The following is a 21,244-nucleotide window of genomic DNA, read 5'->3' on the forward strand; positions in this document are numbered from 1 at the left end:
TGGCTGTAGAGTTTAGTTTTGCAGGATGAAAGAGTTTGGGAGATCTGTTTCACAATAACGTGAATATGCTTATACTCAACCTCTACACTTAAAAATGATTAACATGGTAAATTTTACATTATCTGTTTTTACCACAATTTAAAAAAAGAAGAGGAAGCAGGGAGCTGAAATTTCAGTTAGTCAGGTTTGCTTCTTGAAGAAAGTTTTCTGGAGTATTCAGTGGGCTAAGGTTTAGAAGAAAGCACACATATCTACACGTGTATGCATGCATGCTAAGTTGCTTCAGTCATGTCCGACTCTGTCCGACCCCATGGACAGCAGCCCACCAGGCTCCTCTGTCCATGGGATTCTCTAGGCAAGAATACTGGAGTAGGTTGCCATTTCCTTCTCCAATATCTGCACATACTGCAGGGTAAAACAAGATGAGGGTGGTCATCATTTCCTCTACTTTTTACCATGTTTTAGCTAAAATTCATGAGACTTTTTGGGGCTTCCCTGGTGACTCATGGGAAAGGAAATGGCAACCCACTCCGGTACTTTTGCCTGGAAAATCCCATGTATGAAGAAGCCCGGTAAACTACAATCCATGGGGTCGCAAAGAGTTGGACAAAACTGAGTGACTTCACTTTCACTTTCTTTCTGGTGATTCAGATGGTAAAGACTCCGCATGCAGTGCAGGAGACCTGGGTTTGATCCCTGGCTGGGGAAGATCCTCTGGAGAAGGAAATGGCTACCCACTTCAGTATTCTTGCCTGAAAAACTCCATGGACAGAGGAGCCTGGCACGCTGAGACAGTCCATGTGGTCGCAAAGACTTGGACACAACTGAGTGACTAACACTTTCTTTCACTTTCGCTGTCATGAGACTTTTGCCAGTTTATAACTAGACAGATACCATGACGCTCAGCAGAAGATGGAAACAGTTTATTTCAAACTATTTTAAAGGTGATTTTGAGACTCTGAGAAGTTTTCTTACTCTTTTGATAATCAAAATTGTGCATCCCTAGTGGGTTCAGAAAATGCCCTGATACTATAGCAACAAAGGATTCAAGTTTCATGTTTCAGTAACATTACAGAATGAGCTCTTGGTAAAGACCATGTGTTTCTTGGTATTTATTTCCCTGTAATCCTTGCCAATGTTTCTTTAGCTTATTTGGAAGCATTCCAGTTCCAGTCCAGGTGTTATCTAAGTCAAAGATGGCTACTTTTGCTATGAGTTGCTGATTTGAGGAGTACCTCTTCTCATAGGAAATGAAATACGTTCTGAATGCTATTTATTCTGATGCTAACAAGAACATTGGGTGTATTCTTTACACTATGTACTATACACTACAAGCATATAGTATACATATACACAAAGAAGAAAATTTTGTGATGCCATTAACACTTTATTTTTGTCAGTTATATTGAGATGTACTGGCATGTAACATTTGTAAATTTAAGATATACAATGTGTTGATTTGATATATTTAAATATTGCAAAATCATTACCACCATAACATTCTTTAATGTGTCTATCATGTCACATAATTCCATTTTTTGTGATGAAAACATTTAAGATCTACTGTCAGCAATATAGTGTATATAGTATAGTATTTTATAATAATAATCACCATGATATACCTTAGATGGAATTCCATTTGAGCTATTTCAAATCCTAAAAGATAATGCTGTGAAAATGCTGCACTCAATATGCCAGCAAATTTGGAAAACTCAGCAGTCCTGGCCACAGGACTGGAAAAGGTCAGTTTTCATTCCAATCCCAAAGAAAGGCAATGCCAAAGAATGTTCAAGCTACCACACAATTGCACTCATCTTACACACTAGCAAAGTAATGCTCACAATTCTCAAGCCAAGCTTAAACAGTACGTGAACCATGAACTTACAGATGTTCAAGCTGGATTTAGAAAAGGCAGAGGAACCAGAGATCAAATTGCCAACATCTGCTGGATCATCGAAAAAGCAAGAGAGTTCCAGAAAAATATCTACTTCTGCTTTATTGACTACACCAAAGCTGTTGACTGTGTGGATCACCACAAATTGTGGAAAATTCTGAAAGAGATGGGAATACCAGACCACCTGACTTGCCTCTTGAGAAACCTGTATGCAGGTCAGGAAGCAACAGTTAGAACTGCACTGGAACAACAGACTGATTCCAGATTGGGAAAGGAGTACATCAAGGCTGCATCTTGTCACCCTGCTTATTTAACTTATATGCAGAGTAGATTATGTGAAATACAGGCTGGATCAAGCCCAGTCAAGATTGCTGGGAGAAATATCAATAACCTCAGATATGCAGATGACACCACCCTTATGGCAGAAAGTGAAGAGGAACTAAAAAGCCTCTTGATGAAAGTGAAAGAGGAGAGTGAGAAAGTTGGCTTAAAGTTCAACATTCAGAAAACTAAGATCATGGCATCTGATCCCATCACTTTGTGGCAAATAGATAGAGAGACAGTGTAAACAATGAAAGACTTTATTTTGAGGGACTCCAAAATCACTGCTAATTTAAAAGATGATTGCTCCTTAATAGCAAAAGCTATGATCAACCTAGACAGCATATTTAAAAAGCAGAGACATTATTTTGCCAACAAAGGTCTATCTAGTCAAAGCTATGATTTTTCCAGTACTCATATATGGATGAGAGAATTGGACTATGAAGAAAGCTGAGCACCAAAGAATTGATGCTTTTGAACTGTGACGTTAGAGAAGACACTTGAGAGTCCCTTGGACTCCAAGGAGATCCAACAAGTCCATCCTAAAGGAAATCAGTCCTGAATATTCATTGAAAGGACTGACACTGAAGCTGAAACTCCAGTACATAGGCCATGTGATGCAAAGAGCTGACTCACTAGAAAAGACCCTGATGCTTGAAGGAAAGATTGAAGGCGGGAGAAGAAGGGGACGACAGAGGATGAGATGTTGGATGGCATCACCAACTAGATGGACATGAGTTTGAGTAGGCTCTGGGAGTTGGTGATGGACTGGGAAGTCTGGCGTGCTACAGTCCATGGGGTTGTAAAGAATCAGACATGAGTGAATGACTGACCTGAACTGATGCATTAGATTCCTGGAACTTATTCATCTTATAACTGAAAGTGGAAAGTAACTTTTAATTAAATTGAAAGTACACTATAAAGATCAGTTCTGCTTCTTGGAGTAGGTAAGAAGCCATGTGTAGTAGTAGTCTCTGTTGGAAATTTAAGATGATTTAGATAACTGCTCACCCTTAAGATATTAGTACTTACAGTCTAATGTAGAGAAATACCTTCATAGCAAATTGAGATATAAAACAGACACTTTTAAGTGTTATAATAGAAGATTAAATGAATTCCTTGAAAATAAGCAGAAGCAGCTAATTTTGATGGGGGTAGAGATACAACTTAGTTGAAACTTGGAAGATAAGTAGATTTACTAGGTGAAAACGGAGAGGAAAGACTCTCCAGGAAAATATATATATATATATATATCATGAATAGAAGCTCTGAGATGGAAAATGTGTTGTTATGTCATAGGACCCTAAGGAGCAGGGGAGAAAATGATGAAAAATGACTAAAAGTGACATGAGGTATTCAAACTACTAACATTCTGATCCTGATCACTTTTAGTTGGTATAAAATTTAATACCAAGCTGAGAACCGAGTGATGTTCTCTGCTAATAATGAGAAGTTTATTAGGTAAGGCATTGAAGTTAATCCTTTAAAGGAAAAATGAGGTTTTCCCCGTCTTCTGCGCTAAAATGAGAACTTGTTGTAAAGTTGAGTTTCTACAAAATCCCCATGTTTTGTTAATGTTGGTAGAACTCCTGTGCATGCCTGTTCTTCTGTTCCACCACTGGCATTCTAAAGCCATCAGGAGTTGACACTCACCTCACCTCACGTCACCAGGGTACCTCTTCAGAAAAGTAGAATTACAGAAATGGAAAGGATCCAAATACCATTAGGACAAAACTCAGTTTGAGAGTGAGGGGGTTTCCACAGTGGTTCAGTGCCCAGGTGACAAGTGTAAAACGGCAGTGGCAGCCCAGGACCGCGGTAGCTCTGACTTTGAGCCGAGGGCTCTTCCCAGCCTCCAGCACAGCAGAGGGGCCGGCAGAGGGCTTCCACCACTGTGCAGGGGCCCCGCTTACCTCCCTGTTCCCTGACGTGTTTTAGCTCTTCTGTCTAAAGCTGGTCATCTGAAATGCAGTGGATACCCTGACTGCTTCTGCTGGCAATTTAATAAGAGCTGAATGGAGTTACTAACCCATCATTCTTAATCTGCTGCTTTAACATCAGCCACATCCTTGTATAAAAATGAGAGTCATGGAAAATTTCCCTCAGATTTTAGATTGGGGCCCCCCTAAAATCTGGGCCCCCCTCTCCACCCAAAATCTATTAGATCTTTTCTGACTGTGAACCTTTCACAGTGTCTTTGAGACACCAGCACTTAATCTCCCTTAATTCTGGTAGAGGTTTGGAAGACGGCATCTACACCTTTGGCTTTACCTCAGTTTTCTCCTTGTGTCCCCACTATAAACAGATTTTCTATAAAATATTTAAGAAGATATTTTGTTTTAGTATAATATGGCAAATTTTTGAGGACTCTTGAAAGTGGCTATAACAGTACCCCAATCTTCATGTTTAAGTATATCAATTCTATCTGAATTTTTCATTGTATATTTAATAATAACTATCTTTAAAAACAGTTACTTATTACTTTTTCACTATTTTAGTTGAAGCCATGTGTATAAAATAGATTGAAACATACCTAGTACAATTTTTTTTTTAATTTTTCACTCTAATGATTGGTAACTGGATTTTGAACATCTGGATATGTTAAAACATCTAAATTCATGTAAAATTTTCTAATTGCTAAAACATTGATTAAATATTATATAGATTTGATTGTGTACAGGTTGATACAGTAGTCTAGAATTTTCATTTAGAAAATTTTATATTCATCTAGTGCTTTAAAGTAGAAAAGATTGAATTATCAATCGGATGAACAGTAAATAATACTGTTTATAAAATCTGCAATATGAGAGGAAAAAACGGAAGCTGAGGTGCATAATATAAATTGAATACCTAGAAACATGAACGTCTTAGTTCTTAAGGGAAACATTCTAGGGAGTGGGTGGAGAAGTTCAGGTACAAGAACAGTAAATTTTGTTTCCATTCAGTTCAGTTCAGTTGCTCAGTCGTGTCCGACTCTTTGCGACCCCATGAATCGCAGCACTCTAGGCCTCCCTGTCCGTCACCAACTCCTGGAGTTTATCAAAACTCATATCCATCGAGTCGGTGATGCCATCCAGCCATCTCATCCTCTGTCGTCCCCTTCTCCTCCTGCCCCCAATCCCTACCAGCATCAGGGTCTTTATCAGTGAGTCAACTCTTTGCATGATGTAGCCAAAATATTGGACTTTCAGCTTCAGCATCATTCTTTCCAATAAACACCCAGGACTGATCTCTTTTAGGATGGACTGGCTGGATCTCCTTGCAGTCCAAGAGACTCTCAAGAGTCTCCAACACCACAGTTCAAAAGCATCAATTCTTTGGCGCTCAGCTTTCTTCACAGTCCAACTCTCGCATCCATACATGACCACTGGAAAAACCATAGCCTCGACTAGATGGACCTTTGTTGGCAAAGAGATGTCTCCTGATTTTCAATATGCTATCTAGGTTTGTCATAATTTTCCTTCCAAGGAGTAAGCGTTTTTTAATTTCATGGCTGCCGTCACCATCTGCAGTGACTTTGGAGCCCAAAAAAATAAAGTCTGACACTGTTTACACTGTTTCCCCATCTATTTCCCATGAAGTGATGGGACCAGATGCCATGACCTTAGTTTTTTGAATGTTGAGCTTTAAGCCAACTTTTTCACTCTCCTCTTTCACTTTCATCAAGAGGCTGCTTAGTTCCTCTTCACTTTCTGCCATAATGGTAGTGTCATCTGCATATCTGAGGTTATTGATATTTCTCCTGGCAATCTTGATTCCAGCTTGTGTTTCTTCCAATCCAGTGTTTCTCATGATGTACTCTGCATATAAGTTAAATAAACAGGGTGACAGTATACAGTCTTGCTGCTACTGCTGCTGCTAAGTCGCTTCAGTCGTGTCCGACTGTGCGACCCCATAGACGGGAGCCCACCAGGCTCCCCCGTCCCTGGGATTCTCCAGGCAAGAACACTGGAGTGGGTTGCCATTTCCTTCTCCAATGCATGAAAGTGAAAAGTGAAAGTGAAGTCGCTCAGATGTATCCAACTCTTAGCGACCCCTTGGACTGCAGCCCACCAGGCTCCTTGGTACATGGGATTTTCCAGGCAAGAGTACTGGAGTGGGGTGCCATTGCCTTCTCCATACGGTCTTGACATACTCCTTTTCCTATCTGGAACCAGTCTGTTGTTCCATGTCCAGTTCTAACTGTTGCTTCCTGACCTGCATAGAGGTTTCTCAAGAGGCAGGTCAGGTGGTCTGGTATTTCCATCTCTTTCAGAATTTTCCACAGTTTATTGTGATCCACACAGTCAAAGGCTTTGGCATAGTCAATAAAGCAGAAATAGATGTTTTTTGGAACTCTCTTGCTTTTTCTATGATCCAGCGGATGTTGGCAATTTGATCTCTGGTTCCTCTGCCTTTTCTAAAACCAGCTTGAACATCAGGAAGTTCACAGTTCACGTATTGCTGAAGCCTGGCTTGGAGAATTTTGAGCATTACTTTACTAGCATGTGAGATGAGTGCAATTGTGTGGTAGTTTGAGCATCCTTTGGCATTGCCTTTCTTTGGAATTGGAACAAAAACTGACCTTTTCCAATCCTGCAGCTACTGCTGAGTTTTCCAAACTTGCTGGCATATTGAGTGCAGCATTTTCACAGCAACATCTTTCAGGATTTGAAATAGCCCATCACCTCCGCTAGCTTTGTTTGTAGTGATGCTTTCTAAGGCCCACTTGACTTCACATTCCAGGATGTCTGGCTCTAGGTGAGTGATCACGCCATCATGATTATCCGGATCATGACGATCTTTTTTGTACAGTTCTTCTGTGTATTCTTGCCACCCGTTCTTAATATCTTCTGCTTCTGTTAGATCCATACCATTTCTGTCCTTTATCGAGCTCATCTTTGCATGAAATGTTCCCTTGGTATCTCTAATTTTCTTGAAGAGATCTCTGCTCTTTCCCATTCTGTTGTTTTCCTCTATTTCTTTGCATTGATCACTGAGGAAGGCTTTCTTGCTGTTCTTTGGAACTCTGCTTTCTCTTTCCTTTTCTCCTTTGCTTTTCACCTCTCTTCTTTTCACAGCTATTTGTAAGGCCTCCTCAGACAGCCATTTTGCTTTTTTGCATTTCTTTTCCATGGGAATGGTCTTGATCTCTGTCTCCTGTACAGTGTCACAAACTTCTGTCTATAGTTCATCAGGAACTCTGTCTATCAGATCCAGTCCCTTAAAGCTATTTCTCACTTCCACTGTATAATCATAAGGGATTTGATTTAGGTCATACCTGAATGGTCTAGTGGTTTTCCCTACTTTCTTCAATTTAAGTCTGACTTTGGCGATTAAGAGTTCATGATCTGAGCCACAGTCAGCTCCCGGTCTTGTTTTTGCTGACTGTATAGAGCTTCTCCATCTTTGGCTGCAAAGAATATAATCAATTTGATTTCAGAGTTGACCATCTGTTGATTTCCATGTGTAGAGTCTTCTCTTGTGTTGTTGGAAGAGGGTGTTTGCTATGACCAGTGCGTTCTCTTGGCAGAACTCTAACCTTTGCCCTGCTTCATTCCGTATTCCAAGGCCAAATTTGCATGTTACTCCAGGTGTTTCTTGACTTCCTACTTTTGCATTCCAGTCCCCTATAATGAAAAGGACATCTTTTTTGGGTGTTAGTTCTAAAAGGTCTCAATAGAACCGTTCAACTTCAGCTTCTTCAGTGTTACTGGTTGAGGCATAGGCTTGGAATACCGTGATATTGAATGGTTTGCCTTGGAAACGAACCGAGATCATTCTGTCGTTTTGTTTCCATTGCCTCACTTCAATTCCAAGGAGCATTATTGAAGTGAAAGTTGTTCAGTTGTGTCTGACTCTTTGTGACCCCATGGGCTATATAGTCCTTGGAATTCTCCAGGCCAGAATTCTGGAGTGGGTAGCCGGTCCCTTCTCCAGGGATCTTCCCAAGAAGCATTAGGAGCTTCATTATTGAATGTGATCTTTTAAAACAGTCTTTCAGCTCTTCATTTATACTAATATTTTATTTGTAGCATGTAAACATAGTACAATCACAGTAGTCATTAATAGGACAGTATTGGAGAAGGAAATGGCAACCCACTCCAGTGTTCTTGTCTGGAGAATCCCAGGGATAGAAGAGCCTGGTGGGCTGCTGTGTGTGGGACCGCACAGAGTTGGACACATTTGAAGCAACTTAGCAGCAGCATACATGGTTATTAGCCCTGACCTCCAGTGATTGCTTTTAATAATAGATTTTTTTAAATAGAAAACTAAATAAGGGGGAATATTATTTATTGCAAAACTATTAGTTGAGGATGTAATATTTGTAGTATATGTGAATGAGATTGGCTGATATGATCTGATGATAATACAATTAGGTACATTCAGCCCTCAGTAAACAATCATATTCTTAGGTTATTCATGAATCAAACAATAAAGGTCCAGAGAGAGTTTACAAATGAAGCATTTCATCACTCACTGCCTCCTTAAGCCATTTGTTAATGACTTAGTTTAAGATATAGAAGACTTTATGCGTATGAAAGTAGTCAATGAAACAAAGCTGAGAAGGATAATTAATTTGTCGACTAGCAAGGCTAAAAATAAAAGATTGAAGACCACTACCAAAATGTTAGATGTTTCTTTCTATCTTATCATAAGTGGAAAAATGGATGGAGACTTAGCAGATTGATACTTAAATTTCTAGTCTGGAACTCTGACTCTCAAATCCGAACTAGAAAGACCTAGTTTAATAGCAATTCCTATGAAAAAGAGTAAAGAATTTTAGGCAACTGCAAGTTCAGTGTAGACCTACACTGTTACTTTGAAAGCTAGAGTGTTACTCTGCATGATAAAAAGCACTGGTATGGTTATTTATAGTTTGCAAGGCACTTAAAATTTTTTTGTATTATTGACATACAATTTATATAGTGTGAAATATCCACTTTGGTATAATGTTCTGAGTTTCAACAAAGTCATACAGTCATATCACCACCCCCACAATTAAGATATGGACCATTTCCTTCGCTGCAGACAGTTCCCTCATGTCCCCTTTAGCCCACCCTTCCCTTTACTCAAGCCTCTAGTAACCACTGATTATTTTCTGACCCCCATAGGTTTGCAAAGCATTTTTCACATCACTTTTTAAAGTTCTCCTAATGTCCCTACAGCATTTAATATTACCAACATGTCTGTTGTAAAAATGAAGTAACTAGGGTTCAGTCAAGTGATTTTCTGAAAGCTGCACTCCATAAATAGTGGACCCAGGACCTGAACCTTCATTTTCTAACTCAGAATCCCAAACACTTCTTTGATCCTTGCATCTAGCCCTTTGCTCCAAGAGTCCCACCCTCCTTTACATTGTTCAGTTACCTCTGTATTGTGCTGTGCTTAGTTAACACTCAGTTGTGTCCAGCTCTTTGTGATCCTGTGGACTGTATCCCGCCTGTCTCCTCTGTCCATGGGGATTCTTCAGGCAAGGATACTGAAGTGGGTTGCCATGCCCTCCTCTAGGGGATCTTCCCAACCCAGGGATCGAACCCAGGTCTTTCCCACTGCAGGCAGTGGCATCTGAACCACGAGGGAAGTCCTTAGTTACCTCTAGGTGGCTCCTATATTAGGAGCCAAGATTTAACATTCACAGTAATGAGCTATGTTTCTCAATCTTTTTTTCATTATCATTCCCATAAGGAGTCTTTTTAGAATTTTTTTCCTAATCACATGTCCTCCACAATTAATTTTTAACATCTTAGATGTACTGTGTATCTATGTGTATACTTAGATGTACTGTGTATCCATGTGTATACTGAAAATGTCTCTGCTTTTTGTGTGTTAGTTGCTCAGTCGTGTCCGACTCTGCGACTCCATGACTGTAACCCACTAGGCTCTTCTGTCCATGGAATTCTCCAGGCAGGAGTACTGGAGTGGGTAGTCATTCTCTTCTCTAGGGAATCTTCCTGACCCAGGGGCCAAACCTGGGTTTCCTGTATTTCAGGGAGATTCTTTACTGTCTGAGCCACACAATTTTTTTTTTTGCGCATCCCTCAAGAACCAGTGTGCCTCACTGGGGACAATATAGCCCCCACTGAGAACGCTCAGACTGAAACTAAACTAAAATGATCTTCAACCATTGTCCCATGTCCCATTGTCCCCTGCATGGCACATGACCCCTGAATGAGTATGAGACACATTCACAGTCACACCCAAATTTTCATCACACTGAAGATTTAGCAAATAGCAGAACAGACTTTTGGCAGGATGTTCATGAAGGTGCCTTAAGAACATGTAGGTAAGTGAAATCAGTCATTAGACATGATCTTCAAATATTATTTAATGTGAAAAGTTAAAATATGGCTAACCTAATTTTTAAAAATAACTTTTTAAATGTTAGCTTTTAACTTAGATCCAGACGTCAGCATATATGTGACAAAGTAGTTCTGCTGAAGAGTAAATATTAATCTTATTTTTATTAAGTGCCCCAGTGGATATAATATATAGCTTTAACATGTTATTAATGTGAATATAATTATTGCAAAATGTATCTTGTGTCATCATTTTATCTGCCTTTCATCATGCATAGCTGAAGAGGAATCTTAGAGGAAAAGCCTTCAGTCTTTCACCACTGAATATGATGTTTGCTGTGGGGTTTTCATATGTGGCTTTTATTGTGTTGAGGTAACTACCTTCCATTCCTAGTTTTTGAGTGGGTCATGAAAAAATGTTGAATTTTGTCAAATTCTTTCTCTGCATCAATTAAGATAATCATGTGGCTTTTTTCCCCCTTCATTCTGTTGATGTGGCATATTATATTGATCAATGTTTCTATGTTGAAACATCTGTGCAAGAATGAATCCTACTTGGTCATGTACAAACCCTTTTAATAGGCTGATGATTTCTGTACCTAATTTCTGATGAGAATTTTTGCATCAGTGTTCATAAGAAATTTAGGTCTATAGTTTTTGGGGGGGATGTTTGTTTGCTTTGGGGTCTGAAGTTTTATTGTAGTCTCTGTCTGGCTTTGGTATTGTTGTAATGCTCCTCTCATACCATGAGTTACAAACTGTTCTCTGTTCAGTTTTTTAAAAATGCTTGAAAAAACAATATTACTAATTTTTCTCTAAATGTTTGATAGAATTCATCAGTGAAGCCATCAGGTTCAGTATTAGTTTTAGGTTTATTAAGATTATCTATTTCTTCATGATTTAGTATTTATAGGTTTTCTGTTCTTAAGAATTTGTCCATTTCATCTAGGTTATTCAGTCTGTTGCTGTTTAAATATTCCTAATATACTCACCCTTTTTATTTCTGTAGCTGCTGCTGCTGCTAAGTCACTTCAGTCGTGTCTGACTCTGTGCGACCCGATAGACGGTAGCCCACCAGGCTCCCCCATCCCTGGGATTCTCCAGGCAAGAACACTGGAGTGGGTTGCCGTTTCCTTCTCCAATGCATGAAAGTGAGAAGTGAAAGTAAAGTCGCTCAGTCGTGTCCAACTCTTAGCGACCCCATGGATTCCAGCCCACCAAGTTCCTCCATCCATGGGATTTTCCAGGCAAGAGTACTGGAGTGGGGTGCCATTGCCTTCTCCGTTATTTCTGTAGAATTGATATTAATATCCCCATTCTCATTTCTGACTTTAGCCATTTGAACCTCCTTTTATTTTTCTTAATCCATCTAGCTGAATATTTGTTAATTTTGTTGATCATTTCAAATAAGCATCTTTTGGTTTCATTGATTTTCTTTTTTGTTTTCTATTCTCTAGTTCATTTCTTCACTGTAAGCTTTATTATTTCCTTCCTTCTGCTAGCTTTGGATTTTTTTTTTAAAATCTTGGGCTGAAAGGAGATCCAACCAGTCCATCCTAAAGGAAATCAGTCCTGGGTGTTCATTGGAAGGACTGATGTTGAAGCTGAAACTCCAATACTTTGGCCACCTGATGCGAAGAGCTGACTCATTTGAAAAGACCCTGATGCTGGGAAAGATTGAAGGCAGGAGGAGAAGGGGACGACAGAGGATTAGATGGTTGGATGGCATCACTGGCTCAATGAACATGAGTTTGGGTGGGTTCCGGAAGTTGGTGATGGACAGGGACACCTGGCGTGCTACAGTTCATGAGGTCGCAAAGAGTGGGATACGACTGAGCAACTGAACTGAACTGAGTTCCTTAAATTGTAAAGTTAGGTTTTGGATTTGAGGTCTTTTTTGTTTTTTAATGTGTTTATAGTTGTTAATAGTTATAAGCTCCCTCCTTAGCTCTACTTTGCTGCATCCCATAAGTTTCAGTTTGTTGTGGTTTGTTTTCATTCACCTCTACGTATTTTCTAATTTTTTTGACAATTTTTCTTTGATCCACTGACTGCTTAAGTATGTGTTGTGTAATCCCACAATTTTGTGAATTTTCCAATTTTCCTTATGTTACTGATTTCTAACTTTATCCCATTACAGTCAGAGAAGGAACATTGTATGATTTCTTTTAAAATGTATGTGGACTTAATTTGTGGCCTAACACATAGTCTATCCTGAAAAACGTCACATAGACACTTCAGAAAAGTGGGCATTCTGTTGTTGGATAGAATATTCTATATACGTCAATAGATCTATTTTATTTGTTTTTTGAGGCCTCTATTTCCTCGTTTCTCTGTGGTTATTCTGTCTGTGGTTCTACATGGGGCATCGAACTCTTTCCAGCTACTATTAAATGATCTATTTCTCCCTTCCGTTCTGTCCATTTGTCCTTCATATACTTTGATGGTCTGTCATTAGAAACATAAATATTTTTAATTATATCTTCTTGCTGAATCGAAGTCTTCATTACTATATGATAACCTTCTTTTTTCTTGAAACCTCTTTTGCTTTAGAGTCTATTATGTCAGATATTTTGCTATTACTGTATGAATGGGATATCTTTTTCCATCCTTTTTATTCCTAACCTGTGTCTTTAGATCTCAAGTCTCTTGTAGACAACATATGGTTGGATCATGTATTTTTATCCATTCTACCAATCTCTATCTTTTGATTGGAGAGTTCAATCCATTTATATTTAAGTACTGATATGGAAGGACTTTCTGTCATTGTGGTGTTTATTTGCTATCCTCCTTATAGCTTTTTTCTTCCAGTGTTACGGAGATGTAATTGACATATAGTGCTGCATAAATTTAAAGTATACAGCATAATGGTTTGACTTATATACTATATACATTATGATTACCATAGTAAGTTTAATAACATTCATCTCATATAGATAAAAAATAAAAATAATTTTTCCTTGAGATAAGAGCTCTTAGGATTTATTCTGTTAAAATATTTTTATATAACACACAGCAGTGTTAATTATATTTAACATGTTTTACATTGGGCTTCCCTTGTGGCTCAAACAGTAAAAAATCTGCCTGCAATGCCAGAGACCTGAGTTCAATCCCTGAGTCAGGAAGATCCCCTGGAGAAGGAAATGGCAACCCACTCCAGTATTCTTGCCTGGAGAATCTCATGGACTGAGGAGCCTGGAGGGCTACACTCCATGGGATCACAGAGAATCAGACATGGCAGAGTGACTAACACTTGAATTTTTGTTGTATATTATATCCCAAGTACTTACATATCTTAGACATGGAAGCTTTTTTTTTTTTAAATTCATTTCCTACATTAGTATTCTCTTTTGTGTTAAGTTGTTGTCTTTTTTTCTTTCTACTGAAATGTCTCAGTTCTTTTCTCATTTCCTTTTTTTGAACATCCTATGGCTCTTTTCCTTGTGGTTGCCATAGGAATTACATTTACTGTCCTAAAGTTTTAATACTCTAATTTGAATAAATACCAGCTTTACTCCAGTAAAATACAAAAGTCTGCTCCTTTACAGCTCCAGTTTTGGTGGAGTCCTTAAGATTTTCTCTATGTGATATCATGTCATCTGCAAAGAGAGACAGCTTTACTTCTCTTCCGTTTCAGTGTCTTTTATTTCTTTTTCTTGACTAATTGTTCTGGTTAAGACTTCCAATACTATTTGAATAAAAGTGGTGAGAGTGGGCATCCTTGTCTTGTTCCTGATCTTAGAGGAAAAATCTTTCAGCTTTTGCCCATTGAATATGTTGTTAACTGCATGCTTATCATATATGGCCTTTCTTATTTTGTGGTACCTTTGCTCTGTGCCCACTTTATTGTGAATTTTTATCATAAATGAATGTTGAATTTTGTCAAATGGTTTATCAGCATCTGTTGAAATGATTGTTATTTTTGTCTTTCATTCTGTTAGCGTGGTGTTTCTCATTGATTTGCAGGTGTTACACCATCTTTCAGTGTCTGGAATAAATCTCATTGTATGATCTTTTTAATGTATTGTTGAATTCAGCTTACAAATACCTTGTTAAAGATTTTTGCATTTATGTTAATCAAGGATATTGGCCTGTAGTTTTCTTTTCTTGTGTCCTTCCTTGTTTTGATATTGGGGTTACTGATAATTCTTTTGAATCACTAGTCTCTTAGGTTTGCAATTACAAACCAAAGTTACAGTAAAAAAACTTTTAAACTAATATTTTTTTTGTACTCTAAGTGTAATTTAAGTCTCTTAAATTAGAAAACAGAAAGTATAGTTCCAGATCATTGTTACAATAACACAAGCTCTTAAAAGTGCCCATGTATTTAGCTTTATTGAAATATTTATTTCTCCATATAGCTCTATTTACTGCCTTGTGTCCTTCCATTTCTCTGTGCAGGATTTTCTTGAGCATTTTTGCAGGGCAGGTTTGTTGGTCACCAACACTCTTAGTCTTTGTTTATCTGGGAATGTCTTAATTTCTCTGTGACTTTTGAAGGATATTTTTGCTACATATAGGTTTACTAGTTGACAGTTTCTTTCTTTAGCATTTTGAGTATATCAGTCTCTGGCCTCCAAAGTTTCTGATGAGATATCTATTGATAATCTAATTGAGGATCTCTTGTATGTGATCATTCACTTCTCTCTCATTGCTTTCTAGATTCTGTCTTTGCCTTTTCAAAGCTTGAGTATAATGTGTCTCTGTAGGTCTTTGAGTCCTTAGCGCTTCTTAGATATTCATATGCATTTCTTTCATCTTGGAATTTTCAGTCATTATTTTTCAAATATTTTCTCTTTTCTTCTCCTGGGACTCTTATGTTGTGTATATTGACCCACTCACTGGTGTCCCATAGGTTTGTTAGGTTCTGTTTGCTTTTCTTAGGTCTTTTTCTTTAATTCCTGTTCCTCAGACTCACTAGTTTACATTGTCCTATCCTCATGTTCACTGATTCTTTGTTCTGCCTACTGAAATCTGCCTTTGAATCCTTTTAGTGAATTTCTCATTGCAGTTACTGTATTTTTCATCCCTAGAATTTCTTTTGGTCTCCTTTTTGGGTTTTCTCTCTCTTTATCGATACTTCCATTTTGTTCACACATTATTTTCTTGACATTTTCGACATCTTCCTTTGGTTTTTTGATCCTCTTTAAGACAGTTGTTTTACAATCTTTATCTAGTATATCTTCCATCAATTCTTTTCCTAGCACATTTTCTGTTGATTTATTTTTTCCTTGAATGAGCCATATTTTCCTGTCTCTGTATACTTTCTGATATTTTTGTTGAACAGAGGTCCTTTAAATCAAATAATGTAGTAACTTTGAAATTCAGATTCTCTTCCTTCCCCAGGTTTGCTGTTTCTAAAGTTCTTGTTGACTGGTTTTTGTTTTTATTGTTACAGACTGTCTTTTTACCAAGATCAACCGTATGTGTGACCTTAAGGTCTTTTCAGGTCTGTTTTGAGCCTTTCCCTGGGCACGCACCATCACTTTCTGATTTCCCCCATATATACGGATGTTTTTGAATGTCCTGATTTTTAATGTCGGATTCCCAAAAGTGTAAAAAGGAAAAAAAAATCTTAAGTGTCAGAAAAAAAGGGTGCAAGCCCTTTAAATCTCCTAGAAGTCACTTCAGCTAAGAAGGAGGGCTTTACAACAAGGGAGAAAGACGCAGCAGCAACAGCTGCCCACGTTTTTGCACCTTAGATGCAACAGTCAACATTCAGAGCACAGATCCCCAGTATTTGGAAGACAAGATCCTTTTTGCTTATCCTGGCTCCCACAATCTATATGCAGGCTGCTTAAGGAATATGAGAATATCTTCCCGCCACATGAATGGGGTGGGGAAGAGTGGCTACTCTGCTAAGAACTAAAATTGACCAGAATTAACTGTAGTTTACTGTCTGCACCTTCCCCAGATGTTGTAAACCTTGAGTTCCAGAAAATCTTGAGTTTCAAAATATTTCATCAGACAAATTCTGCTGGGGTAATTGTTGGTTAGGTAGTGAGACAGATTTCTGGTGCTTTCTACTCCACTATCTTTCCAGAATCCTCCCCTTAACATTTTTTTTCTCATTTGCTTTTGCCTGGGATATTTAAAGACTGGTAAGTGTAAAATTGATAAGCTTTTATCAATGGAAATAACCATATGGCAGAAAGTTATAATTGCCAAAACTATTTCTAACAGACTGGTGCATTATTGGTGCAGAGGGTCTTAAGGAATGCATGTATCCTGTTACTTAACTGAAGCTTTAGCCTTACATCTGACTAAAGAAAAGATACTGCAATAAAATGATTGAGAGTAAGTATATCATATAGAACACCTTGAACCTAATTTCAGAATAAGACAAAATGTGCAAAAGTTTCTTTTGTTGCAACTGATGACTGTCCACTAGCATATCTCAAGACTGGCTGTGACTTTCTGATTGAGAAAGGCATCCTGAGAGGATGAAGTTGAAGAGAGGTTATTTGCCCCAACATGCTTAACATATAATGATGGAACAAACACAGGAGAATAACAATAGATGTTCTGGTTCAAACAGGATAAAATTCAAGATTAAGAATCTAAAAAGTCACTGGCTAATGACATTTCTGATATCCAGCCCAGCCAATATTGGGAATCTAATGACTAAGTTTCAAAGCCTGGGAATACTTCTCCATGGTTTTCAACTTCACGCTCTTGGTTCTTGGTTCTGTTTTCTGAGACATCATTCATTTTTGATGAAAGGCAGCACATGTTTGTAGCTGAGTAACTTATCAGCCTGCTTCCTGCCAACTGAATTTTGGAAATCTAATGGCCTCTTTTCATTTTAGACCCATTTTTTCCCTTTCATTCCAAGTTGGCAGTGTTTTTGCTGAAATAGGTTTCTCAAAAACTTACAAGTCTTCTGTGAATTTCATTGGTATTCACTCTGTTAGAAAAGAGACATATTCTCAGATCTTTCCAAGATAATCCTTTCTCTATTTAAGGCTCATGCTAAAATGACTTGACAGGCAATGCCTTTAAATTCCTGGAGGCTCTCTGGTTTAATTGAAAGGATTGGTGAGACACACCCTTACTCACCTTTGTCTAATGGAATAATCTGAACTTTTCATGTTTCTGAGGTTTTAGCAAAGGTTCTCATCATCACACACTCAGCCTTTTTCATTGAGCTTACTTTCCTGACAGTGAATCTCTTAATTTCAGTGTCTTTTGCCATCTGTGTGGCCTCCCTGGTGGCTCAGATGGTAAAGAGTCTGCCTGCAATGCAGGAGACCCAGGTTTGATCCCTGGATTGGGAAGATATCCTGGAGAAGGGAATGGCAACCCACCCCAATATTCTTGCCTGAAGAATTAATTCCAAGGACAGAGGAGCCTGGCAGGCTACTGTCCATGGAGTCACAAAGAGTTGGACATGACTGAGCGACTAACACTTTCACTTTCTTTGTCATCTGTCAAGTTGATTTTTAAATCCAGCCTTATTTTCTTTTTGGGTTTCCCTTGTGGCTCAGCTGCTAAAGAATCCACCTGCAATGCGGGAGACCTGGGTTCAATCCCTGGGTTGGGAAGATCCCCTGGAGAAGGGAAAGGCTACTCACTCCAGTAGTCTGACCTGGAGAATTCCATGGACTGTGTAGTCCATGGGGTCGCAAACAGTTGGACATGACTGAGCAACTTTCGCTTCACTTCATTTATTTTCTTTTTAGTTGGCAGTTTGCACCTCAGTTTCCCTCCTTTCCCCTGACCCCCTCTTTCCCCTGCCTCTGATTTACCATAAGTGGCAAAGAGAAATCAGGTGGCACTTTTACAGCATCGCTTGGAAATTTCTTGCACTGTCTATACAAACTTGTTGCTCAAAACTGTGCTTCCCACATAACTGCAGAATACAATTAATTGCACTTTGCTTTCTGCCAGCAAGTGAGGATCTCCCTTCCTCCAGTTTCCAATAGCATGTTTCTTATTGTCTTCTGTTAATGGACACAGTGGGTCAGTCCATCATCCCTTAAAGTGCTTAGGCAATGAATACACCAAGTGCTTTTGATTAAAACAGAAGTATTTATTATTTCTGACAAGTTAAGAGACAGAGAGATGGCTCGCAAAACATTGTCTCCCAAAACAGGAAAATGAGTGACATTTACAGCTGTGAGTGCATACATTTTCATGACAGAGTGAGTGTAACCTTCTGTTTACAGGTGGAGTTCTAGATGGGCTTGCACAATGCAACAACATCTCAAACATAGTCACATGTTCAAAAATGGCAGCAATCCCAGCCCTTGAGGTAGAGATTTTAACATTAAAATGAAGCAAAAATCACTCTAGGTTGACAAAATTCAGGTACCTAGTTGAGTGAGGTCATGAGGGTCAGCAGAGGTCACCATCATTCCTTATGCTCCAGTTAATCTGGTGGCTCAGTGCTCGAGGGGATTTGGATCCTACAAAACAGTTCAAGAGTGTGCTTCAGACTCTGATCTGTACCTTTGGAATAGAAATGGTAGTCTTTATGACTAGTTTATTATCTTTCCTGTGATTACTTCTCCTCCTTAATAACAGTCATTTGTTCCTGCCTTCTTTCTTCTACTTAAAAATCATTATTTACCAAGACCTAGCCCTTGTTTCCATATGAAGCCCCAGGAGGCCATAGTTCATCTTTTTCCCAGTCATCAGTAAACAGAACACAAATGGCTTCTAAAATCCATGCTCCAGTTCTCAACCTAAATTTGTCTAGTGTATGTTTCAGCTTCTTTCATTGCCTATTACTTGACCTCACTCCTTCCTTATTACTGTCTGACTAGTACTTCTGAACTCTCACCACCAGTGTCTGTAAAGTCCAGATTTCAATGAAAACTCTGTTGAAGGCATTTAGGCTTTCTCTGTCATGCCAGTCAAATTCTTACAGTCTCCCCTCACTATCCAGTTCCAAAGACATTCCACATTTTAGATATTTGTTATAGCAGCAACCCACTTCCAGGTATCAAACTCTGTATTAGTTTTCAATTGTTGTACAATGAATCACCACAAATGTGGTGTCTTAGAACAACAAAAATTTGCTATCTCATGCTTTCCATGGCTCAGGTGTCCAGGCACAACCTAGCTGGGTCCCCTGCATTTGGTGTCACAAGGCTGAAATCAAGGTAACAGCTGGGCTGCATTTTTATAAGGAGACTTGAGTTTAGGTGGCTTCCCTGGTGGCTCAGACAGTAAAGCGTCTGCCTACAATGCGGGAGACCCAGGTTCGATTCCTGGGTCAGGAGGATCCTCTGGAGAAGGAAATGGCAAGCCACTCTAGTACTCTTGCCTGGAAAAATCCATGGACGGAGGATCCTGGTAGGCCACAGTCCATGGGGTCACAGAGTCTAACATGACTGAGCGACTTCACTTTTCACTGACTTTAGGAAATTACTCACTTTGAAGCTCATGAGAGTTGTTCACAGACTCATTTTCTTGCAGCTGTACAAGGACCCCAGCTTCTTACTGGCTGTGAGCTAGAGGCCTCAGGTCCACATTAGGCCCCTGGTATGTGGCACTCTCACGGGCCCTCTCTGAATGTGCAGCATATTTCTGCAAGAGCAGAGAAGAATCCTCACTCCAGTCTGCTAATATTGAGTCTTAAATAATGTAATGTAATCATGGGAGTGACATGATATGACTTTTGCCATATTCTCTTGGTCAGAGGCAAATCACAGGTACTGCCTACACCTGAGAGGAGTACAAGAGTATGACTCATTGGGAGTCACCTTAGGGTATGTACCCCAAAGGATGTATAGGAGGCTGAACAATGTCCCCTCAAGAGAGCAAGTTTAGAAGCCTTGGAAACTGTGAATGTTACTTTATTGGGGGTAAAAGAGGGAATTTGCAGTTATAATTAAGATAGAGACCTTCGTAGTGTGTGCTCAGCTAGTCATGTCTGATTCTTGCAACTCCATGGACTGTAGCCCACCAGGATACTCTGTTCATGGAATTTCCCAGGCAAGAATACTGAAGTTGGTTGCCATGCCCTCCTCCAGGGAATCTTCCCAAGCCAGGGATCAAACTAGAATCTCCTGAATTTTCTGCATTGGCAGACAGATTCTTTACTACCTGTCACCTCAGAGATCTTCAGATAGAGATTATCCTGTATTATTTATGTGGGCAGTGAGAATCAGACAATACTGAAGTGTCTTAGCCCCAGCCCAAATGCAATCTCATGTATTCTTATAAGGGGGCAGAAAGAGATTGGACATGTACACAGAGGAGAAGGTCATGTAAAGGTGGAGTAAAGAGAAATTTGAAGATGTTGGCCTTGATTAAAGATTAAAGTGATGTGGCCACAGCCAAGTAATGCTGCCAGCCATATTCTCTCCTTGAGCTTCTGTGGAGTGTATGATTTCTTTCCAGTAATACTGATGTTACTCTTCTGGCCTCCAGAACTGTGACAGAATAAATTTCTTTTTCAAGCCACCCAATTGGTCATAGCTTTGTTGCAGCAGCTGTAGGAGATTAATACAGATGGATATTAATTGATACATCTTTGTTGCTTTTTTATGTATTTCACTCAATCAGGTTAAGTATCTTAAGATTCTTGACTGTCCATGTGTTTTCTTCTATATGAGTTTGTCAGTTTGTCTTTTCTCTCTCTTTTTAAAAATAATTATTCATTTTCTTATTGATTAGTAAGAATTCTTTAGATAGTGTACTTACTAAATCCTATACCCATTACCTATGTTACTGAAGAGCTATTTCTTTCAATCTATAGCTTGTCTTTCCTCTCTCTCTCTCTCTATGTATATACATGTAT

At 38.9% G+C, this 21,244-nt stretch overlaps 1 protein-coding gene across 1 annotated transcript in view; it reads left to right on the forward strand.

Moving 5' to 3' along the window:
- FAM13A (family with sequence similarity 13 member A) overlaps positions 1 to 21,244 on the forward strand; it is a 334,488-nt gene that overhangs the window by 103,666 nt on the left and 209,578 nt on the right. The window lies entirely within an intron of this gene.

Source organism: Capricornis sumatraensis, chromosome 7 (genome assembly GCF_032405125.1).
Source record: "Capricornis sumatraensis isolate serow.1 chromosome 7, serow.2, whole genome shotgun sequence".
Taxonomy (NCBI): Eukaryota; Metazoa; Chordata; class Mammalia; order Artiodactyla; family Bovidae; genus Capricornis; species Capricornis sumatraensis.